This window comes from Ambystoma mexicanum, chromosome 1p (genome assembly GCF_040938575.1).
Source record: "Ambystoma mexicanum isolate Mex_15411 chromosome 1p, UKY_AmexF1_1, whole genome shotgun sequence".
NCBI classification, from domain to species: domain Eukaryota; kingdom Metazoa; phylum Chordata; class Amphibia; order Caudata; family Ambystomatidae; genus Ambystoma; species Ambystoma mexicanum.
Window position 1 is genome coordinate 232468513 of NC_090921.1, and position 18524 is coordinate 232487036.

The window sequence follows — 18524 nt, forward strand, 5'->3', positions numbered from 1 at the left end:
CTAAAAGGGATCAGCAGAGTGATCGCTAGTAGCAGAAATAAGGCAAGCAAGGCAATCAAGGCTTGTTTTTTTGTTTGATCTCTTCCTTTTCACGATGCTTCAAAGTCAACGAAAGGTACATGTGCAAAACGCTCATGCATTGGCCGGGAATCGAACCCGGGCCTCCCGCGTGGCAGGCGAGAATTCTACCACTGAACCACCAATGCCTTACATGCTGCACACTGGCGCTACAGTGCTCTGGACCATTGCAGCCCAGAGCAGCTGATTTAACAGAGCACTGCAGTGACATGAGGATGGCACCAGCTCCGGTGGGTGAATGGGAGCTGCGCTGCCCTGGCAGTCCTTCTCACTCACTTGGCCACGAACGGCCAGGTTCTATAGACAGGAAAAGTGGACAGAGGCAAGCACACTGGTAGATGAGGGTGGCCTTTGTATGGGTTGCTACTCTGAGTGCAGTTCCCTGAGCACCGTGCCTCAGGAAAGCCAGACTTCTACTGCAGGACTCAGGGGATATCTTTGCAGCCACACGAGGCTGACACCCTTTCAATCTGGGCTTCTGGGGTCTTCTGGGAATTATTTGCATAATAGAAGGTTTCCCGCCTTAAGTTGAAACTGCAGTTCCATCTTCTGCTAAAAGAGGGCAGCAGAGTGCTTTCTTTGCGCAGAAAACAGACAAGCAATGCAATCATCTTATCTACCGTTTCCATTTTTCTTTTCCCATGCCTTTTAAAATATCAAGAGACACGTCTACAAAAGTGCCATGCATTGGCCGGGAATCGAACCCGGGCCTCCCGCTTCCGGCTGACAAGCAGCATTACTGCGGTAGAGCGCTTGATTTAACACACCTGCCAGTTCCATGCGAATGGTCACTCGTAAACTCTTGACTTCTGCTGAAAGCCTCATTGAAGGCCTTTGCAGACGTGTGAGACTGGCACCTACTCGGGCTGGGCCTCTATGAGCTGTTTGCATAATCTGAGATTGCCCTGCTTCCAGTCAAGGCGCAGCGGCCCCTTCTACTAAAAGGGATCAGCAGAGTGATCGCTAGTAGCAGAAATAAGGCAAGCAAGGCAATCAAGGCTTGTTTTTTTGTTCGGTCTCTTCCTTTTCACGATGCTTCAAAGTCAACGAAAGGTACATGTGCAAAACGCTCATGCATTGGCCGGGAATTGAACCCGGGCCTCCCGCGTGGCAGGCGAGAATTCTACCACTGAACCACCAATGCCTTTCATGCTGCACACTGGCGCTACAGTGCTCTGGACCATTGCAGCCCAGAGCAGCTGATTTAACAGAGCACTGCAGTGACATGAGGATGGCGCCAGCTCCGGTGGGTGAATGGGAGCTGCGCTGCCCTGGCAGTCCTTCTCACTCACTTGGCCACGAACGGCCAGGTTCTATAGACAGGAAAAGTGGACAGAGGCAAGCACACTGGTAGATGAGGGTGGCCTTTGTATGGGTCGCTACTCTGAGTGCAGTTCCCTGAGCACCGTGCCTCAGGAAAGCCAGACTTCTACCGCAGGACTCAGGGGATATCTTTGCAGCCACACGAGGCTGACACCCTTTCAATCTGGGCTTCTGGGGTCTTCTGGGAATTATTTGCATAATAGAAGGTTTCCCGCCTTAAGTTGAAACTGCAGTTCCATCTTCTGCTAAAAGAGGGCAGCAGAGTGCTTTCTTTGCGCAGAAAACAGACAAGAAATGCAATCATCTTATCTACCGTTTCCATTTTTCTTTTCCCATGCCTTTTAAAATATCAAGAGACACGTCTACAAAAGTGCCATGCATTGGCCGGGAATCGAACCCGTGCCTCCCGCTTGGGAAGCGAGAATTCTACCACTGAACTACCAATGCCTGACAAGCAGCATTACTGCGGTAGAGCGCTTGATTTAACACACCTGCCAGTTCCATGCGAATGGTCACTCGTAAACTCTTGACTTCTGCTGAAAGCCTCATTGAAGGCCTTTGCAGACGTGTGAGACTGGCACCTACTCGGGCTGGGCCTCTATGAGCGTTTTGCATAATCTGAGATTGCCCTGCTTCCAGTCAAGGCGCAGCGGCCCCTTCTACTAAAAGGGATCAGCAGAGTGATCGCTAGTAGCAGAAATAAGGCAAGCAAGGCAATCAAGGCTTGTTTTTTTGTTCGGTCTCTTCCTTTTCACGATGCTTCAAAGTCAACGAAAGGTACATGTGCAAAATGCTCATGCATTGGCCGGGAATCGAACCCGGGCCTCCCGCATGGCAGGCGAGAATTCTACCACTGAACCACCAATGCCTTTCATGCTGCACACTGGCGCTACAGTGCTCTGGACCATTGCAGCCCAGAGCAGCTGATTTAACAGAGCACTGCAGTGACATGAGGATGGCGCCAGCTCCGGTGGGTGAATGGGAGCTGCGCTGCCCTGGCAGTCCTTCTCACTCACTTGGCCACGAACGGCCACGAACGGCCAGGTTCTATAGACAGGAAAAGTGGACAGAGGCAAGCACACTGGTAGATGAGGGTGGCCTTTGTATGGGTCGCTACTCAGAGTGCAGTTCCCTGAGCACCGTGCCTCAGGAAAGCCAGACTTCTACTGCAGGACTCAGTGGATATCTTTGCAGCCACACGAGGCTGACACCCTTTCAATCTGGGCTTCTGGGGTCTTCTGGGAATTATTTGCATAATAGAAGGTTTCCCGCCTTAAGTTGAAACTGCAGTTCCATCTTCTGCTAAAAGAGGGCAGCAGAGTGCTTTCTTTGCGCAGAAAACAGAAGCAATGCAATCATCTTATCTACCGTTTCCATTTTTCTTTTCCCATGCCTTTTAAAATATCAAGAGACACGTCTACAAAAGTGCCATGCATTGGCCGGGAATCGAACCCGGGCCTCCCGCTTGGGAAGCGAGAATTCTACCACTGAACTACCAATGCTTGACAAGCAGCATTACTGCGGTAGAGCGCTTGATTTAACACACCTGCCAGTTCCATGCGAATGGTCACTCGTAAACTCTTGACTTCTGCTGAAAGCCTCATTGAAGGCCTTTGCAGACGTGTGAGACTGGCACCTACTCGAGCTGGGCCTCTATGAGCTGTTTGCATAATCTGAGATTGCCCTGCTTCCAGTCAAGGCGCAGCGGCCCCTTCTACTAAAAGGGATCAGCAGAGTGATCGCTAGTAGCAGAAATAAGGCAAGCAAGGCAATCAAGGCTTGTTTTTTTGTTTGATCTCTTCCTTTTCACGATGCTTCAAAGTCAACGAAAGGTACATGTGCAAAACGCTCATGCATTGGCCGGGAATCGAACCCGGGCCTCCCGCGTGGCAGGCGAGAATTCTACCACTGAACCACCAATGCCTTACATGCTGCACACTGGCGCTACAGTGCTCTGGACCATTGCAGCCCAGAGCAGCTGATTTAACAGAGCACTGCAGTGACATGAGGATGGCGCCAGCTCCGGTGGGTGAATGGGAGCTGCGCTGCCCTGGCAGTCCTTCTCACTCACTTGGCCACGAACGGCCAGGTTCTATAGACAGGAAAAGTGGACAGAGGCAAGCACACTGGTAGATGAGGGTGGCCTTTGTATGGGTCGCTACTCTGAGTGCAGTTCCCTGAGCACCGTGCCTCAGGAAAGCCAGACTTCTACTGCAGGACTCAGGGGATATCTTTGCAGCCACACGAGGCTGACACCCTTTCAATCTGGGCTTCTGGGGTCTTCTGGGAATTATTTGCATAATAGAAGGTTTCCCGCCTTAAGTTGAAACTGCAGTTCCATCTTCTGCTAAAAGAGGGCAGCAGAGTGCTTTCTTTGCGCAGAAAACAGACAAGCAATGCAATCATCTTATCTACCGTTTCCATTTTTCTTTTCCCATGCCTTTTAAAATATCAAGAGACACGTCTACAAAAGTGCCATGCATTGGCCGGGAATCGAACCCGGGCCTCCCGCTTGGGAAGCTAGAATTCTACCACTGAACTACCAATGCTTGACAAGCAGCATTACTGCGGTAGAGCGCTTGATTTAACACACCTGCCAGTTCCATGCGAATGGTCACTCGTAAACTCTTGACTTCTGCTGAAAGCCTCATTGAAGGCCTTTGCAGACGTGTGAGACTGGCACCTACTCGGGCTGGGCCTCTATGAGCTGTTTGCATAATCTGAGATTGCCCTGCTTCCAGTCAAGGCGCAGCGGCCCCTTCTACTAAAAGGGATCAGCAGAGTGATCGCTAGTAGCAGAAATAAGGCAAGCAAGGCAATCAAGGCTTGTTTTTTTGTTTGATCTCTTCCTTTTCACGATGCTTCAAAGTCAACGAAAGGTACATGTGCAAAACGCTCATGCATTGGCCGGGAATCGAACCCGGGCCTCCCGCGTGGCAGGCGAGAATTCTACCACTGAACCACCAATGCCTTACATGCTGCACACTGGCGCTACAGTGCTCTGGACCATTGCAGCCCAGAGCAGCTGATTTAACAGAGCACTGCAGTGACATGAGGATGGCGCCAGCTCCGGTGGGTGAATGGGAGCTGCGCTGCCCTGGCAGTCCTTCTCACTCACTTGGCCACGAACGGCCAGGTTCTATAGACAGGAAAAGTGGACAGAGGCAAGCACACTGGTAGATGAGGGTGGCCTTTGTATGGGTCGCTACTCTGAGTGCAGTTCCCTGAGCACCGTGCCTCAGGAAAGCCAGACTTCTACTGCAGGACTCAGGGGATATCTTTGCAGCCACACGAGGCTGACACCCTTTCAATCTGGGCTTCTGGGGTCTTCTGGGAATTATTTGCATAATAGAAGGTTTCCCGCCTTAAGTTGAAACTGCAGTTCCATCTTCTGCTAAAAGAGGGCAGCAGAGTGCTTTCTTTGCGCAGAAAACAGACAAGCAATGCAATCATCTTATCTACCGTTTCCATTTTTCTTTTCCCATGCCTTTTAAAATATCAAGAGACACGTCTACAAAAGTGCCATGCATTGGCCGGGAATCGAACCCGGGCCTCCCGCTTGGGAAGCGAGAATTCTACCACTGAACTACCAATGCTTGACAAGCAGCATTACTGCGGTAGAGCGCTTGATTTAACACACCTGCCAGTTCCATGCGAATGGTCACTCGTAAACTCTTGACTTCTGCTGAAAGCCTCATTGAAGGCCTTTGCAGACGTGTGAGACTGGCACCTACTCGGGCTGGGCCTCTATGAGCTGTTTGCATAATCTGAGATTGCCCTGCTTCCAGTCAAGGCGCAGCGGCCCCTTCTACTAAAAGGGATCAGCAGAGTGATCGCTAGTAGCAGAAATAAGGCAAGCAAGGCAATCAAGGCTTGTTTTTTTGTTCGGTCTCTTCCTTTTCACGATGCTTCAAAGTCAACGAAAGGTACATGTGCAAAACGCTCATGCATTGGCCGGGAATCGAACCCGGGCCTCCCGCGTGGCAGGCGAGAATTCTACCACTGAACCACCAATGCCTTTCATGCTGCACACTGGCGCTACAGTGCTCTGGACCATTGCAGCCCAGAGCAGCTGATTTAACAGAGCACTGCAGTGACATGAGGATGGCGCCAGCTCCGGTGGGTGAATGGGAGCTGCGCTGCCCTGGCAGTCCTTCTCACTCACTTGGCCACGAACGGCCAGGTTCTATAGACAGGAAAAGTGGACAGAGGCAAGCACACTGGTAGATGAGGGTGGCCTTTGTATGGGTCGCTACTCTGAGTGCAGTTCCCTGAGCACCGTGCCTCAGGAAAGCCAGACTTCTACCGCAGGACTCAGGGGATATCTTTGCAGCCACACGAGGCTGACACCCTTTCAATCTGGGCTTCTGGGGTCTTCTGGGAATTATTTGCATAATAGAAGGTTTCCCGCCTTAAGTTGAAACTGCAGTTCCATCTTCTGCTAAAAGAGGGCAGCAGAGTGCTTTCTTTGCGCAGAAAACAGACAAGAAATGCAATCATCTTATCTACCGTTTCCATTTTTCTTTTCCCATGCCTTTTAAAATATCAAGAGACACGTCTACAAAAGTGCCATGCATTGGCCGGGAATCGAACCCGGGCCTCCCGCTTGGGAAGCGAGAATTCTACCACTGAACTACCAATGCCTGACAAGCAGCATTACTGCGGTAGAGCGCTTGATTTAACACACCTGCCAGTTCCATGCGAATGGTCACTCGTAAACTCTTGACTTCTGCTGAAAGCCTCATTGAAGGCCTTTGCAGACGTGTGAGACTGGCACCTACTCGGGCTGGGCCTCTATGAGCGTTTTGCATAATCTGAGATTGCCCTGCTTCCAGTCAAGGCGCAGCGGCCCCTTCTACTAAAAGGGATCAGCAGACTGATCGCTAGTAGCAGAAATAAGGCAAGCAAGGCAATCAAGGCTTGTTTTTTTGTTCGGTCTCTTCCTTTTCACGATGCTTCAAAGTCAACGAAAGGTACATGTGCAAAACGCTCATGCATTGGCCGGGAATCGAACCCGGGCCTCCCGCATGGCAGGCGAGAATTCTACCACTGAACCACCAATGCCTTTCATGCTGCACACTGGCGCTACAGTGCTCTGGACCATTGCAGCCCAGAGCAGCTGATTTAACAGAGCACTGCAGTGACATGAGGATGGCGCCAGCTCCGGTGGGTGAATGGGAGCTGCGCTGCCCTGGCAGTCCTTCTCACTCACTTGGCCACGAACGGCCACGAACGGCCAGGTTCTATAGACAGGAAAAGTGGACAGAGGCAAGCACACTGGTAGATGAGGGTGGCCTTTGTATGGGTCGCTACTCAGAGTGCAGTTCCCTGAGCACCGTGCCTCAGGAAAGCCAGACTTCTACTGCAGGACTCAGTGGATATCTTTGCAGCCACACGAGGCTGACACCCTTTCAATCTGGGCTTCTGGGGTCTTCTGGGAATTATTTGCATAATAGAAGGTTTCCCGCCTTAAGTTGAAACTGCAGTTCCATCTTCTGCTAAAAGAGGGCAGCAGAGTGCTTTCTTTGCGCAGAAAACAGAGAAGCAATGCAATCATCTTATCTACCGTTTCCATTTTTCTTTTCCCATGCCTTTTAAAATATCAAGAGACACGTCTACAAAAGTGCCATGCATTGGCCGGGAATCGAACCCGGGCCTCCCGCTTGGGAAGCGAGAATTCTACCACTGAACTACCAATGCTTGACAAGCAGCATTACTGCGGTAGAGCGCTTGATTTAACACACCTGCCAGTTCCATGCGAATGGTCACTCGTAAACTCTTGACTTCTGCTGAAAGCCTCATTGAAGGCCTTTGCAGACGTGTGAGACTGGCACCTACTCGAGCTGGGCCTCTATGAGCTGTTTGCATAATCTGAGATTGCCCTGCTTCCAGTCAAGGCGCAGCGGCCCCTTCTACTAAAAGGGATCAGCAGAGTGATCGCTAGTAGCAGAAATAAGGCAAGCAAGGCAATCAAGGCTTGTTTTTTTGTTTGATCTCTTCCTTTTCACGATGCTTCAAAGTCAACGAAAGGTACATGTGCAAAAGGCTCATGCATTGGCCGGGAATCGAACCCGGGCCTCCCGCATGGCAGGTGAGAATTCTACCACTGAACCACCAATGCCTTACATGCTGCACACTGGCGCTACAGTGCTCTGGACCATTGCAGCCCAGAGCAGCTGATTTAACAGAGCACTGCAGTGACATGAGGATGGCGCCAGCTCCGGTGGGTGAATGGGAGCTGCGCTGCCCTGGCAGTCCTTCTCACTCACTTGGCCACGAACGGCCAGGTTCTATAGACAGGAAAAGTGGACAGAGGCAAGCACACTGGTAGATGAGGGTGGCCTTTGTATGGGTCGCTACTCTGAGTGCAGTTCCCTGAGCACCGTGCCTCAGGAAAGCCAGACTTCTACTGCAGGACTCAGTGGATATCTTTGCAGCCACACGAGGCTGACACCCTTTCAATCTGGGCTTCTGGGGTCTTCTGGGAATTATTTGCATAATAGAAGGTTTCCCGCCTTAAGTTGAAACTGCAGTTCCATCTTCTGCTAAAAGAGGGCAGCAGAGTGCTTTCTTTGCGCAGAAAACAGACAAGCAATGCAATCATCTTATCTACCGTTTCCATTTTTCTTTTCCCATGCCTTTTAAAATATCAAGAGACACGTCTACAAAAGTGCCATGCATTGGCCGGGAATCGAACCCGGGCCTCCCGCGTGGGAAGCGAGAATTCTACCACTGAACTACCAATGCTTGACAAGCAGCATTACTGCGGTAGAGCGCTTGATTTAACACACCTGCCAGTTCCATGCGAATGGTCACTCGTAAACTCTTGACTTCTGCTGAAAGCCTCATTGAAGGCCTTTGCAGACGTGTGAGACTGGCACCTACTCGAGCTGGGCCTCTATGAGCTGTTTGCATAATCTGAGATTGCCCTGCTTCCAGTCAAGGCGCAGCGGCCCCTTCTACTAAAAGGGATCAGCAGAGTGATCGCTAGTAGCAGAAATAAGGCAAGCAAGGCAATCAAGGCTTGTTTTTTTGTTTGATCTCTTCCTTTTCACGATGCTTCAAAGTCAACGAAAGGTACATGTGCAAAACGCTCATGCATTGGCCGGGAATCGAACCCGGGCCTCCCGCGTGGCAGGCGAGAATTCTACCACTGAACCACCAATGCCTTACATGCTGCACACTGGCGCTACAGTGCTCTGGACCATTGCAGCCCAGAGCAGCTGATTTAACAGAGCACTGCAGTGACATGAGGATGGCGCCAGCTCCGGTGGGTGAATGGGAGCTGCGCTGCCCTGGCAGTCCTTCTCACTCACTTGGCCACGAACGGCCAGGTTCTATAGACAGGAAAAGTGGACAGAGGCAAGCACACTGGTAGATGAGGGTGGCCTTTGTATGGGTCGCTACTCTGAGTGCAGTTCCCTGAGCACCGTGCCTCAGGAAAGCCAGACTTCTACTGCAGGACTCAGGGGATATCTTTGCAGCCACACGAGGCTGACACCCTTTCAATCTGGGCTTCTGGGGTCTTCTGGGAATTATTTGCATAATAGAAGGTTTCCCGCCTTAAGTTGAAACTGCAGTTCCATCTTCTGCTAAAAGAGGGCAGCAGAGTGCTTTCTTTGCGCAGAAAACAGACAAGCAATGCAATCATCTTATCTACCGTTTCCATTTTTCTTTTCCCATGCCTTTTAAAATATCAAGAGACACGTCTACAAAAGTGCCATGCATTGGCCGGGAATCGAACCCGGGCCTCCCGCTTGGGAAGCGAGAATTCTACCACTGAACTACCAATGCTTGACAAGCAGCATTACTGCGGTAGAGCGCTTGATTTAACACACCTGCCAGTTCCATGCGAATGGTCACTCGTAAACTCTTGACTTCTGCTGAAAGCCTCATTGAAGGCCTTTGCAGACGTGTGAGACTGGCACCTACTCGGGCTGGGCCTCTATGAGCTGTTTGCATAATCTGAGATTGCCCTGCTTCCAGTCAAGGCGCAGCGGCCCCTTCTACTAAAAGGGATCAGCAGAGTGATCGCTAGTAGCAGAAATAAGGCAAGCAAGGCAATCAAGGCATGTTTTTTTGTTCGGTCTCTTCCTTTTCACGATGCTTCAAAGTCAACGAAAGGTACATGTGCAAAACGCTCATGCATTGGCCGGGAATCGAACCCGGGCCTCCCGCGTGGCAGGCGAGAATTCTACCACTGAACCACCAATGCCTTTCATGCTGCACACTGGCGCTACAGTGCTCTGGACCATTGCAGCCCAGAGCAGCTGATTTAACAGAGCACTGCAGTGACATGAGGATGGCGCCAGCTCCGGTGGGTGAATGGGAGCTGCGCTGCCCTGGCAGTCCTTCTCACTCACTTGGCCACGAACGGCCAGGTTCTATAGACAGGAAAAGTGGACAGAGGCAAGCACACTGGTAGATGAGGGTGGCCTTTGTATGGGTCGCTACTCTGAGTGCAGTTCCCTGAGCACCGTGCCTCAGGAAAGCCAGACTTCTACCGCAGGACTCAGGGGATATCTTTGCAGCCACACGAGGCTGACACCCTTTCAATCTGGGCTTCTGGGGTCTTCTGGGAATTATTTGCATAATAGAAGGTTTCCCGCCTTAAGTTGAAACTGCAGTTCCATCTTCTGCTAAAAGAGGGCAGCAGAGTGCTTTCTTTGCGCAGAAAACAGACAAGAAATGCAATCATCTTATCTACCGTTTCCATTTTTCTTTTCCCATGCCTTTTAAAATATCAAGAGACACGTCTACAAAATTGCCATGCATTGGCCGGGAATCGAACCCGGGCCTCCCGCTTGGGAAGCGAGAATTCTACCACTGAACTACCAATGCTTGACAAGCAGCATTACTGCGGTAGAGCGCTTGATTTAACACACCTGCCAGTTCCATGCGAATGGTCACTCGTAAACTCTTGACTTCTGCTGAAAGCCTCATTGAAGGCCTTTGCAGACGTGTGAGACTGGCACCTACTCGGGCTGGGCCTCTATGAGCGTTTTGCATAATCTGAGATTGCCCTGCTTCCAGTCAAGGCGCAGCGGCCCCTTCTACTAAAAGGGATCAGCAGACTGATCGCTAGTAGCAGAAATAAGGCAAGCAAGGCAATCAAGGCTTGTTTTTTTGTTCGGTCTCTTCCTTTTCACGATGCTTCAAAGTCAACGAAAGGTACATGTGCAAAACGCTCATGCATTGGCCGGGAATCGAACCCGGGCCTCCCGCATGGCAGGCGAGAATTCTACCACTGAACCACCAATGCCTTTCATGCTGCACACTGGCGCTACAGTGCTCTGGACCATTGCAGCCCAGAGCAGCTGATTTAACAGAGCACTGCAGTGACATGAGGATGGCGCCAGCTCCGGTGGGTGAATGGGAGCTGCGCTGCCCTGGCAGTCCTTCTCACTCACTTGGCCACGAACGGCCACGAACGGCCAGGTTCTATAGACAGGAAAAGTGGACAGAGGCAAGCACACTGGTAGATGAGGGTGGCCTTTGTATGGGTCGCTACTCAGAGTGCAGTTCCCTGAGCACCGTGCCTCAGGAAAGCCAGACTTCTACTGCAGGACTCAGTGGATATGTTTGCAGCCACACGAGGCTGACACCCTTTCAATCTGGGCTTCTGGGGTCTTCTGGGAATTATTTGCATAATAGAAGGTTTCCCGCCTTAAGTTGAAACTGCAGTTCCATCTTCTGCTAAAAGAGGGCAGCAGAGTGCTTTCTTTGCGCAGAAAACAGAGAAGCAATGCAATCATCTTATCTACCGTTTCCATTTTTCTTTTCCCATGCCTTTTAAAATATCAAGAGACACGTCTACAAAAGTGCCATGCATTGGCCGGGAATCGAACCCGGGCCTCCCGCTTGGGAAGCGAGAATTCTACCACTGAACTACCAATGCTTGACAAGCAGCATTACTGCGGTAGAGCGCTTGATTTAACACACCTGCCAGTTCCATGCGAATGGTCACTCGTAAACTCTTGACTTCTGCTGAAAGCCTCATTGAAGGCCTTTGCAGACGTGTGAGACTGGCACCTACTCGAGCTGGGCCTCTATGAGCTGTTTGCATAATCTGAGATTGCCCTGCTTCCAGTCAAGGCGCAGCGGCCCCTTCTACTAAAAGGGATCAGCAGAGTGATCGCTAGTAGCAGAAATAAGGCAAGCAAGGCAATCAAGGCTTGTTTTTTTGTTTGATCTCTTCCTTTTCACGATGCTTCAAAGTCAACGAAAGGTACATGTGCAAAACGCTCATGCATTGGCCGGGAATCGAACCCGGGCCTCCCGCGTGGCAGGCGAGAATTCTACCACTGAACCACCAATGCCTTACATGCTGCACACTGGCGCTACAGTGCTCTGGACCATTGCAGCCCAGAGCAGCTGATTTAACAGAGCACTGCAGTGACATGAGGATGGCGCCAGCTCCGGTGGGTGAATGGGAGCTGCGCTGCCCTGGCAGTCCTTCTCACTCACTTGGCCACGAACGGCCAGGTTCTATAGACAGGAAAAGTGGACAGAGGCAAGCACACTGGTAGATGAGGGTGGCCTTTGTATGGGTCGCTACTCTGAGTGCAGTTCCCTGAGCACCGTGCCTCAGGAAAGCCAGACTTCTACTGCAGGACTCAGGGGATATCTTTGCAGCCACACGAGGCTGACACCCTTTCAATCTGGGCTTCTGGGGTCTTCTGGGAATTATTTGCATAATAGAAGGTTTCCCGCCTTAAGTTGAAACTGCAGTTCCATCTTCTGCTAAAAGAGGGCAGCAGAGTGCTTTCTTTGCGCAGAAAACAGACAAGCAATGCAATCATCTTATCTACCGTTTCCATTTTTCTTTTCCCATGCCTTTTAAAATATCAAGAGACACGTCTACAAAAGTGCCATGCATTGGCCGGGAATCGAACCCGGGCCTCCCGCTTGGGAAGCGAGAATTCTACCACTGAACTACCAATGCTTGACAAGCAGCATTACTGCGGTAGAGCGCTTGATTTAACACACCTGCCAGTTCCATGCGAATGGTCACTCGTAAACTCTTGACTTCTGCTGAAAGCCTCATTGAAGGCCTTTGCAGACGTGTGAGACTGGCACCTACTCGGGCTGGGCCTCTATGAGCTGTTTGCATAATCTGAGATTGCCCTGCTTCCAGTCAAGGCGCAGCGGCCCCTTCTACTAAAAGGGATCAGCAGAGTGATCGCTAGTAGCAGAAATAAGGCAAGCAAGGCAATCAAGGCTTGTTTTTTTGTTTGATCTCTTCCTTTTCACGATGCTTCAAAGTCAACGAAAGGTACATGTGCAAAACGCTCATGCATTGGCCGGGAATCGAACCCGGGCCTCCCGCGTGGCAGGCGAGAATTCTACCACTGAACCACCAATGCCTTACATGCTGCACACTGGCGCTACAGTGCTCTGGACCATTGCAGCCCAGAGCAGCTGATTTAACAGAGCACTGCAGTGACATGAGGATGGCGCCAGCTCCGGTGGGTGAATGGGAGCTGCGCTGCCCTGGCAGTCCTTCTCACTCACTTGGCCACGAACGGCCAGGTTCTATAGACAGGAAAAGTGGACAGAGGCAAGCACACTGGTAGATGAGGGTGGCCTTTGTATGGGTCGCTACTCTGAGTGCAGTTCCCTGAGCACCGTGCCTCAGGAAAGCCAGACTTCTACTGCAGGACTCAGGGGATATCTTTGCAGCCACACGAGGCTGACACCCTTTCAATCTGGGCTTCTGGGGTCTTCTGGGAATTATTTGCATAATAGAAGGTTTCCCGCCTTAAGTTGAAACTGCAGTTCCATCTTCTGCTAAAAGAGGGCAGCAGAGTGCTTTCTTTGCGCAGAAAACAGACAAGCAATGCAATCATCTTATCTACCGTTTCCATTTTTCTTTTCCCATGCCTTTTAAAATATCAAGAGACACGTCTACAAAAGTGCCATGCATTGGCCGGGAATCGAACCCGGGCCTCCCGCTTGGGAAGCGAGAATTCTACCACTGAACTACCAATGCTTGACAAGCAGCATTACTGCGGTAGAGCGCTTGATTTAACACACCTGCCAGTTCCATGCGAATGGTCACTCGTAAACTCTTGACTTCTGCTGAAAGCCTCATTGAAGGCCTTTGCAGACGTGTGAGACTGGCACCTACTCGAGCTGGGCCTCTATGAGCTGTTTGCATAATCTGAGATTGCCCTGCTTCCAGTCAAGGCGCAGCGGCCCCTTCTACTAAAAGGGATCAGCAGAGTGATCGCTAGTAGCAGAAATAAGGCAAGCAAGGCAATCAAGGCTTGTTTTTTTGTTTGATCTCTTCCTTTTCACGATGCTTCAAAGTCAACGAAAGGTACATGTGCAAAACGCTCATGCATTGGCCGGGAATCAAACCCGGGCCTCCCGCGTGGCAGGCGAGAATTCTACCACTGAACCACCAATGCCTTACATGCTGCAAACTGGCGCTACAGTGCTCTGGACCATTGCAGCCCAGAGCAGCTGATTTAACAGAGCACTGCAGTGACATGAGGATGGCGCCAGCTCCGGTGGGTGAATGGGAGCTGCGCTGCCCTGGCAGTCCTTCTCACTCACTTGGCCACGAACGGCCAGGTTCTATAGACAGGAAAAGTGGACAGAGGCAAGCACACTGGTAGATGAGGGTGGCCTTTGTATGGGTCGCTACTCTGAGTGCAGTTCCCTGAGCACCGTGCCTCAGGAAAGCCAGACTTCTACTGCAGGACTCAGGGGATATCTTTGCAGCCACACGAGGCTGACACCCTTTCAATCTGGGCTTCTGGGGTCTTCTGGGAATTATTTGCATAATAGAAGGTTTCCCGCCTTAAGTTGAAACTGCAGTTCCATCTTCTGCTAAAAGAGGGCAGCAGAGTGCTTTCTTTGCGCAGAAAACAGACAAGCAATGCAATCATCTTATCTACCGTTTCCATTTTTCTTTTCCCATGCCTTTTAAAATATCAAGAGACACGTCTACAAAAGTGCCATGCATTGGCCGGGAATCGAACCCGGGCCTCCCGCTTGGGAAGCGAGAATTCTACCACTGAACTACCAATGCTTGACAAGCAGCATTACTGCGGTAGAGTGCTTGATTTAACACACCTGCCAGTTCCATGCGAATGGTCACTCGTAAACTCTTGACTTCTGCTGAAAGCCTCATTGAAGGCCTTTGCAGACGTGTGAGACTGGCACCTACTCGAGCTGGGCCTCTATGAGCTGTTTGCATAATCTGAGATTGCCCTGCTTCCAGTCAAGGCGCAGCGGCCCCTTCTACTAAAAGGGATCAGCAGAGTGATCGCTAGTAGCAGAAATAAGGCAAGCAAGGCAATCAAGGCTTGTTTTTTTGTTTGATCTCTTCCTTTTCACGATGCTTCAAAGTCAACGAAAGGTACATGTGCAAAACGCTCATGCATTGGCCGGGAATCGAACCCGGGCCTCCCGCGTGGCAGGCGAGAATTCTACCACTGAACCACCAATGCCTTACATGCTGCACACTGGCGCTACAGTGCTCTGGACCATTGCAGCCCAGAGCAGCTGATTTAACAGAGCACTGCAGTGACATGAGGATGGCACCAGCTCCGGTGGGTGAATGGGAGCTGCGCTGCCCTGGCAGTCCTTCTCACTCACTTGGCCACGAACGGCCAGGTTCTATAGACAGGAAAAGTGGACAGAGGCAAGCACACTGGTAGATGAGGGTGGCCTTTGTATGGGTTGCTACTCTGAGTGCAGTTCCCTGAGCACCGTGCCTCAGGAAAGCCAGACTTCTACTGCAGGACTCAGGGGATATCTTTGCAGCCACACGAGGCTGACACCCTTTCAATCTGGGCTTCTGGGGTCTTCTGGGAATTATTTGCATAATAGAAGGTTTCCCGCCTTAAGTTGAAACTGCAGTTCCATCTTCTGCTAAAAGAGGGCAGCAGAGTGCTTTCTTTGCGCAGAAAACAGACAAGCAATGCAATCATCTTATCTACCGTTTCCATTTTTCTTTTCCCATGCCTTTTAAAATATCAAGAGACACGTCTACAAAAGTGCCATGCATTGGCCGGGAATCGAACCCGGGCCTCCCGCTTCCGGCTGACAAGCAGCATTACTGCGGTAGAGCGCTTGATTTAACACACCTGCCAGTTCCATGCGAATGGTCACTCGTAAACTCTTGACTTCTGCTGAAAGCCTCATTGAAGGCCTTTGCAGACGTGTGAGACTGGCACCTACTCGGGCTGGGCCTCTATGAGCTGTTTGCATAATCTGAGATTGCCCTGCTTCCAGTCAAGGCGCAGCGGCCCCTTCTACTAAAAGGGATCAGCAGAGTGATCGCTAGTAGCAGAAATAAGGCAAGCAAGGCAATCAAGGCTTGTTTTTTTGTTCGGTCTCTTCCTTTTCACGATGCTTCAAAGTCAACGAAAGGTACATGTGCAAAACGCTCATGCATTGGCCGGGAATTGAACCCGGGCCTCCCGCGTGGCAGGCGAGAATTCTACCACTGAACCACCAATGCCTTTCATGCTGCACACTGGCGCTACAGTGCTCTGGACCATTGCAGCCCAGAGCAGCTGATTTAACAGAGCATTGCAGTGACATGAGGATGGCGCCAGCTCCGGTGGGTGAATGGGAGCTGCGCTGCCCTGGCAGTCCTTCTCACTCACTTGGCCACGAACGGCCAGGTTCTATAGACAGGAAAAGTGGACAGAGGCAAGCACACTGGTAGATGAGGGTGGCCTTTGTATGGGTCGCTACTCTGAGTGCAGTTCCCTGAGCACCGTGCCTCAGGAAAGCCAGACTTCTACCGCAGGACTCAGGGGATATCTTTGCAGCCACACGAGGCTGACACCCTTTCAATCTGGGCTTCTGGGGTCTTCTGGGAATTATTTGCATAATAGAAGGTTTCCCGCCTTAAGTTGAAACTGCAGTTCCATCTTCTGCTAAAAGAGGGCAGCAGAGTGCTTTCTTTGCGCAGAAAACAGACAAGAAATGCAATCATCTTATCTACCGTTTCCATTTTTCTTTTCCCATGCCTTTTAAAATATCAAGAGACACGTCTACAAAAGTGCCATGCATTGGCCGGGAATCGAACCCGTGCCTCCCGCTTGGGAAGCGAGAATTCTACCACTGAACTACCAATGCCTGACAAGCAGCATTACTGCGGTAGAGCGCTTGATTTAACACACCTGCCAGTTCCATGCGAATGGTCACTCGTAAACTCTTGACTTCTGCTGAAAGCCTCATTGAAGGCCTTTGCAGACGTGTGAGACTGGCACCTACTCGGGCTGGGCCTCTATGAGCGTTTTGCATAATCTGAGATTGCCCTGCTTCCAGTCAAGGCGCAGCGGCCCCTTCTACTAAAAGGGATCAGCAGAGTGATCGCTAGTAGCAGAAATAAGGCAAGCAAGGCAATCAAGGCTTGTTTTTTTGTTCGGTCTCTTCCTTTTCACGATGCTTCAAAGTCAACGAAAGGTACATGTGCAAAATGCTCATGCATTGGCCGGGAATCGAACCCGGGCCTCCCGCATGGCAGGCGAGAATTCTACCACTGAACCACCAATGCCTTTCATGCTGCACACTGGCGCTACAGTGCTCTGGACCATTGCAGCCCAGAGCAGCTGATTTAACAGAGCACTGCAGTGACATGAGGATGGCGCCAGCTCCGGTGGGTGAATGGGAGCTGCGCTGCCCTGGCAGTCCTTCTCACTCACTTGGCCACGAACGGCCACGAACGGCCAGGTTCTATAGACAGGAAAAGTGGACAGAGGCAAGCACACTGGTAGATGAGGGTGGCCTTTGTATGGGTCGCTACTCAGAGTGCAGTTCCCTGAGCACCGTGCCTCAGGAAAGCCAGACTTCTACTGCAGGACTCAGTGGATATCTTTGCAGCCACACGAGGCTGACACCCTTTCAATCTGGGCTTCTGGGGTCTTCTGGGAATTATTTGCATAATAGAAGGTTTCCCGCCTTAAGTTGAAACTGCAGTTCCATCTTCTGCTAAAAGAGGGCAGCAGAGTGCTTTCTTTGCGCAGAAAACAGAGAAGCAATGCAATCATCTTATCTACCGTTTCCATTTTTCTTTTCCCATGCCTTTTAAAATATCAAGAGACACGTCTACAAAAGTGCCATGCATTGGCCGGGAATCGAACCCGGGCCTCCCGCTTGGGAAGCGAGAATTCTACCACTGAACTACCAATGCTTGACAAGCAGCATTACTGCGGTAGAGCGCTTGATTTAACACACCTGCCAGTTCCATGCGAATGGTCACTCGTAAACTCTTGACTTCTGCTGAAAGCCTCATTGAAGGCCTTTGCAGACGTGTGAGACTGGCACCTACTCGAGCTGGGCCTCTATGAGCTGTTTGCATAATCTGAGATTGCCCTGCTTCCAGTCAAGGCGCAGCGGCCCCTTCTACTAAAAGGGATCAGCAGAGTGATCGCTAGTAGCAGAAATAAGGCAAGCAAGGCAATCAAGGCTTGTTTTTTTGTTTGATCTCTTCCTTTTCACGATGCTTCAAAGTCAACGAAAGGTACATGTGCAAAACGCTCATGCATTGGCCGGGAATCGAACCCGGGCCTCCCGCGTGGCAGGCGAGAATTCTACCACTGAACCACCAATGCCTTACATGCTGCACACTGGCGCTACAGTGCTCTGGACCATTGCAGCCCAGAGCAGCTGATTTAACAGAGCACTGCAGTGACATGAGGATGGCGCCAGCTCCGGTGGGTGAATGGGAGCTGCGCTGCCCTGGCAGTCCTTCTCACTCACTTGGCCACGAACGGCCAGGTTCTATAGACAGGAAAAGTGGACAGAGGCAAGCACACTGGTAGATGAGGGTGGCCTTTGTATGGGTCGCTACTCTGAGTGCAGTTCCCTGAGCACCGTGCCTCAGGAAAGCCAGACTTCTACTGCAGGACTCAGGGGATATCTTTGCAGCCACACGAGGCTGACACCCTTTCAATCTGGGCTTCTGGGGTCTTCTGGGAATTATTTGCATAATAGAAGGTTTCCCGCCTTAAGTTGAAACTGCAGTTCCATCTTCTGCTAAAAGAGGGCAGCAGAGTGCTTTCTTTGCGCAGAAAACAGACAAGCAATGCAATCATCTTATCTACCGTTTCCATTTTTCTTTTCCCATGCCTTTTAAAATATCAAGAGACACGTCT

General features: G+C 51.0%; 30 non-coding genes across 30 annotated transcripts; all 30 read right to left on the reverse strand.

Annotated features, from left to right (window-relative positions):
- Positions 1-135: 135 nt before the first annotated feature.
- On the reverse strand, positions 136-206 carry TRNAG-GCC (transfer RNA glycine (anticodon GCC)). Its single transcript has one exon. It is a non-coding gene; the product is annotated as a tRNA-Gly (tRNA).
- Positions 207-1151: 945 nt separating this feature from the next.
- On the reverse strand, positions 1152-1222 carry TRNAG-GCC (transfer RNA glycine (anticodon GCC)). Its single transcript has one exon. It is a non-coding gene; the product is annotated as a tRNA-Gly (tRNA).
- Positions 1223-1777: 555 nt separating this feature from the next.
- On the reverse strand, positions 1778-1848 carry TRNAG-CCC (transfer RNA glycine (anticodon CCC)). The gene has a single exon. It is a non-coding gene; the product is annotated as a tRNA-Gly (tRNA).
- A 350-nt stretch (positions 1849-2198) lies between these two features.
- On the reverse strand, positions 2199-2269 carry TRNAG-GCC (transfer RNA glycine (anticodon GCC)). The gene has a single exon. It is a non-coding gene; the product is annotated as a tRNA-Gly (tRNA).
- A 563-nt stretch (positions 2270-2832) lies between these two features.
- Positions 2833-2903, reverse strand: TRNAG-CCC (transfer RNA glycine (anticodon CCC)). Its single transcript has one exon. It is a non-coding gene; the product is annotated as a tRNA-Gly (tRNA).
- A 350-nt stretch (positions 2904-3253) lies between these two features.
- Positions 3254-3324, reverse strand: TRNAG-GCC (transfer RNA glycine (anticodon GCC)). Its single transcript has one exon. It is a non-coding gene; the product is annotated as a tRNA-Gly (tRNA).
- A 976-nt stretch (positions 3325-4300) lies between these two features.
- On the reverse strand, positions 4301-4371 carry TRNAG-GCC (transfer RNA glycine (anticodon GCC)). The gene has a single exon. It is a non-coding gene; the product is annotated as a tRNA-Gly (tRNA).
- Positions 4372-4926: 555 nt separating this feature from the next.
- Positions 4927-4997, reverse strand: TRNAG-CCC (transfer RNA glycine (anticodon CCC)). Its single transcript has one exon. It is a non-coding gene; the product is annotated as a tRNA-Gly (tRNA).
- Positions 4998-5347: 350 nt separating this feature from the next.
- On the reverse strand, positions 5348-5418 carry TRNAG-GCC (transfer RNA glycine (anticodon GCC)). Its single transcript has one exon. It is a non-coding gene; the product is annotated as a tRNA-Gly (tRNA).
- Positions 5419-5973: 555 nt separating this feature from the next.
- Positions 5974-6044, reverse strand: TRNAG-CCC (transfer RNA glycine (anticodon CCC)). Its single transcript has one exon. It is a non-coding gene; the product is annotated as a tRNA-Gly (tRNA).
- A 350-nt stretch (positions 6045-6394) lies between these two features.
- On the reverse strand, positions 6395-6465 carry TRNAG-GCC (transfer RNA glycine (anticodon GCC)). The gene has a single exon. It is a non-coding gene; the product is annotated as a tRNA-Gly (tRNA).
- A 565-nt stretch (positions 6466-7030) lies between these two features.
- TRNAG-CCC (transfer RNA glycine (anticodon CCC)) lies at positions 7031-7101 on the reverse strand. Its single transcript has one exon. It is a non-coding gene; the product is annotated as a tRNA-Gly (tRNA).
- Positions 7102-8077: 976 nt separating this feature from the next.
- TRNAG-CCC (transfer RNA glycine (anticodon CCC)) lies at positions 8078-8148 on the reverse strand. Its single transcript has one exon. It is a non-coding gene; the product is annotated as a tRNA-Gly (tRNA).
- Positions 8149-8498: 350 nt separating this feature from the next.
- Positions 8499-8569, reverse strand: TRNAG-GCC (transfer RNA glycine (anticodon GCC)). Its single transcript has one exon. It is a non-coding gene; the product is annotated as a tRNA-Gly (tRNA).
- A 555-nt stretch (positions 8570-9124) lies between these two features.
- On the reverse strand, positions 9125-9195 carry TRNAG-CCC (transfer RNA glycine (anticodon CCC)). The gene has a single exon. It is a non-coding gene; the product is annotated as a tRNA-Gly (tRNA).
- A 350-nt stretch (positions 9196-9545) lies between these two features.
- On the reverse strand, positions 9546-9616 carry TRNAG-GCC (transfer RNA glycine (anticodon GCC)). The gene has a single exon. It is a non-coding gene; the product is annotated as a tRNA-Gly (tRNA).
- A 555-nt stretch (positions 9617-10171) lies between these two features.
- Positions 10172-10242, reverse strand: TRNAG-CCC (transfer RNA glycine (anticodon CCC)). Its single transcript has one exon. It is a non-coding gene; the product is annotated as a tRNA-Gly (tRNA).
- A 350-nt stretch (positions 10243-10592) lies between these two features.
- TRNAG-GCC (transfer RNA glycine (anticodon GCC)) lies at positions 10593-10663 on the reverse strand. Its single transcript has one exon. It is a non-coding gene; the product is annotated as a tRNA-Gly (tRNA).
- Positions 10664-11228: 565 nt separating this feature from the next.
- On the reverse strand, positions 11229-11299 carry TRNAG-CCC (transfer RNA glycine (anticodon CCC)). The gene has a single exon. It is a non-coding gene; the product is annotated as a tRNA-Gly (tRNA).
- A 350-nt stretch (positions 11300-11649) lies between these two features.
- Positions 11650-11720, reverse strand: TRNAG-GCC (transfer RNA glycine (anticodon GCC)). The gene has a single exon. It is a non-coding gene; the product is annotated as a tRNA-Gly (tRNA).
- Positions 11721-12275: 555 nt separating this feature from the next.
- TRNAG-CCC (transfer RNA glycine (anticodon CCC)) lies at positions 12276-12346 on the reverse strand. The gene has a single exon. It is a non-coding gene; the product is annotated as a tRNA-Gly (tRNA).
- Positions 12347-12696: 350 nt separating this feature from the next.
- Positions 12697-12767, reverse strand: TRNAG-GCC (transfer RNA glycine (anticodon GCC)). The gene has a single exon. It is a non-coding gene; the product is annotated as a tRNA-Gly (tRNA).
- Positions 12768-13322: 555 nt separating this feature from the next.
- Positions 13323-13393, reverse strand: TRNAG-CCC (transfer RNA glycine (anticodon CCC)). Its single transcript has one exon. It is a non-coding gene; the product is annotated as a tRNA-Gly (tRNA).
- Positions 13394-14369: 976 nt separating this feature from the next.
- TRNAG-CCC (transfer RNA glycine (anticodon CCC)) lies at positions 14370-14440 on the reverse strand. The gene has a single exon. It is a non-coding gene; the product is annotated as a tRNA-Gly (tRNA).
- A 350-nt stretch (positions 14441-14790) lies between these two features.
- On the reverse strand, positions 14791-14861 carry TRNAG-GCC (transfer RNA glycine (anticodon GCC)). Its single transcript has one exon. It is a non-coding gene; the product is annotated as a tRNA-Gly (tRNA).
- A 945-nt stretch (positions 14862-15806) lies between these two features.
- TRNAG-GCC (transfer RNA glycine (anticodon GCC)) lies at positions 15807-15877 on the reverse strand. Its single transcript has one exon. It is a non-coding gene; the product is annotated as a tRNA-Gly (tRNA).
- Positions 15878-16432: 555 nt separating this feature from the next.
- Positions 16433-16503, reverse strand: TRNAG-CCC (transfer RNA glycine (anticodon CCC)). The gene has a single exon. It is a non-coding gene; the product is annotated as a tRNA-Gly (tRNA).
- A 350-nt stretch (positions 16504-16853) lies between these two features.
- TRNAG-GCC (transfer RNA glycine (anticodon GCC)) lies at positions 16854-16924 on the reverse strand. Its single transcript has one exon. It is a non-coding gene; the product is annotated as a tRNA-Gly (tRNA).
- A 565-nt stretch (positions 16925-17489) lies between these two features.
- Positions 17490-17560, reverse strand: TRNAG-CCC (transfer RNA glycine (anticodon CCC)). Its single transcript has one exon. It is a non-coding gene; the product is annotated as a tRNA-Gly (tRNA).
- Positions 17561-17910: 350 nt separating this feature from the next.
- On the reverse strand, positions 17911-17981 carry TRNAG-GCC (transfer RNA glycine (anticodon GCC)). Its single transcript has one exon. It is a non-coding gene; the product is annotated as a tRNA-Gly (tRNA).
- Between the last annotated feature and the right edge of the window lie 543 nt (positions 17982-18524).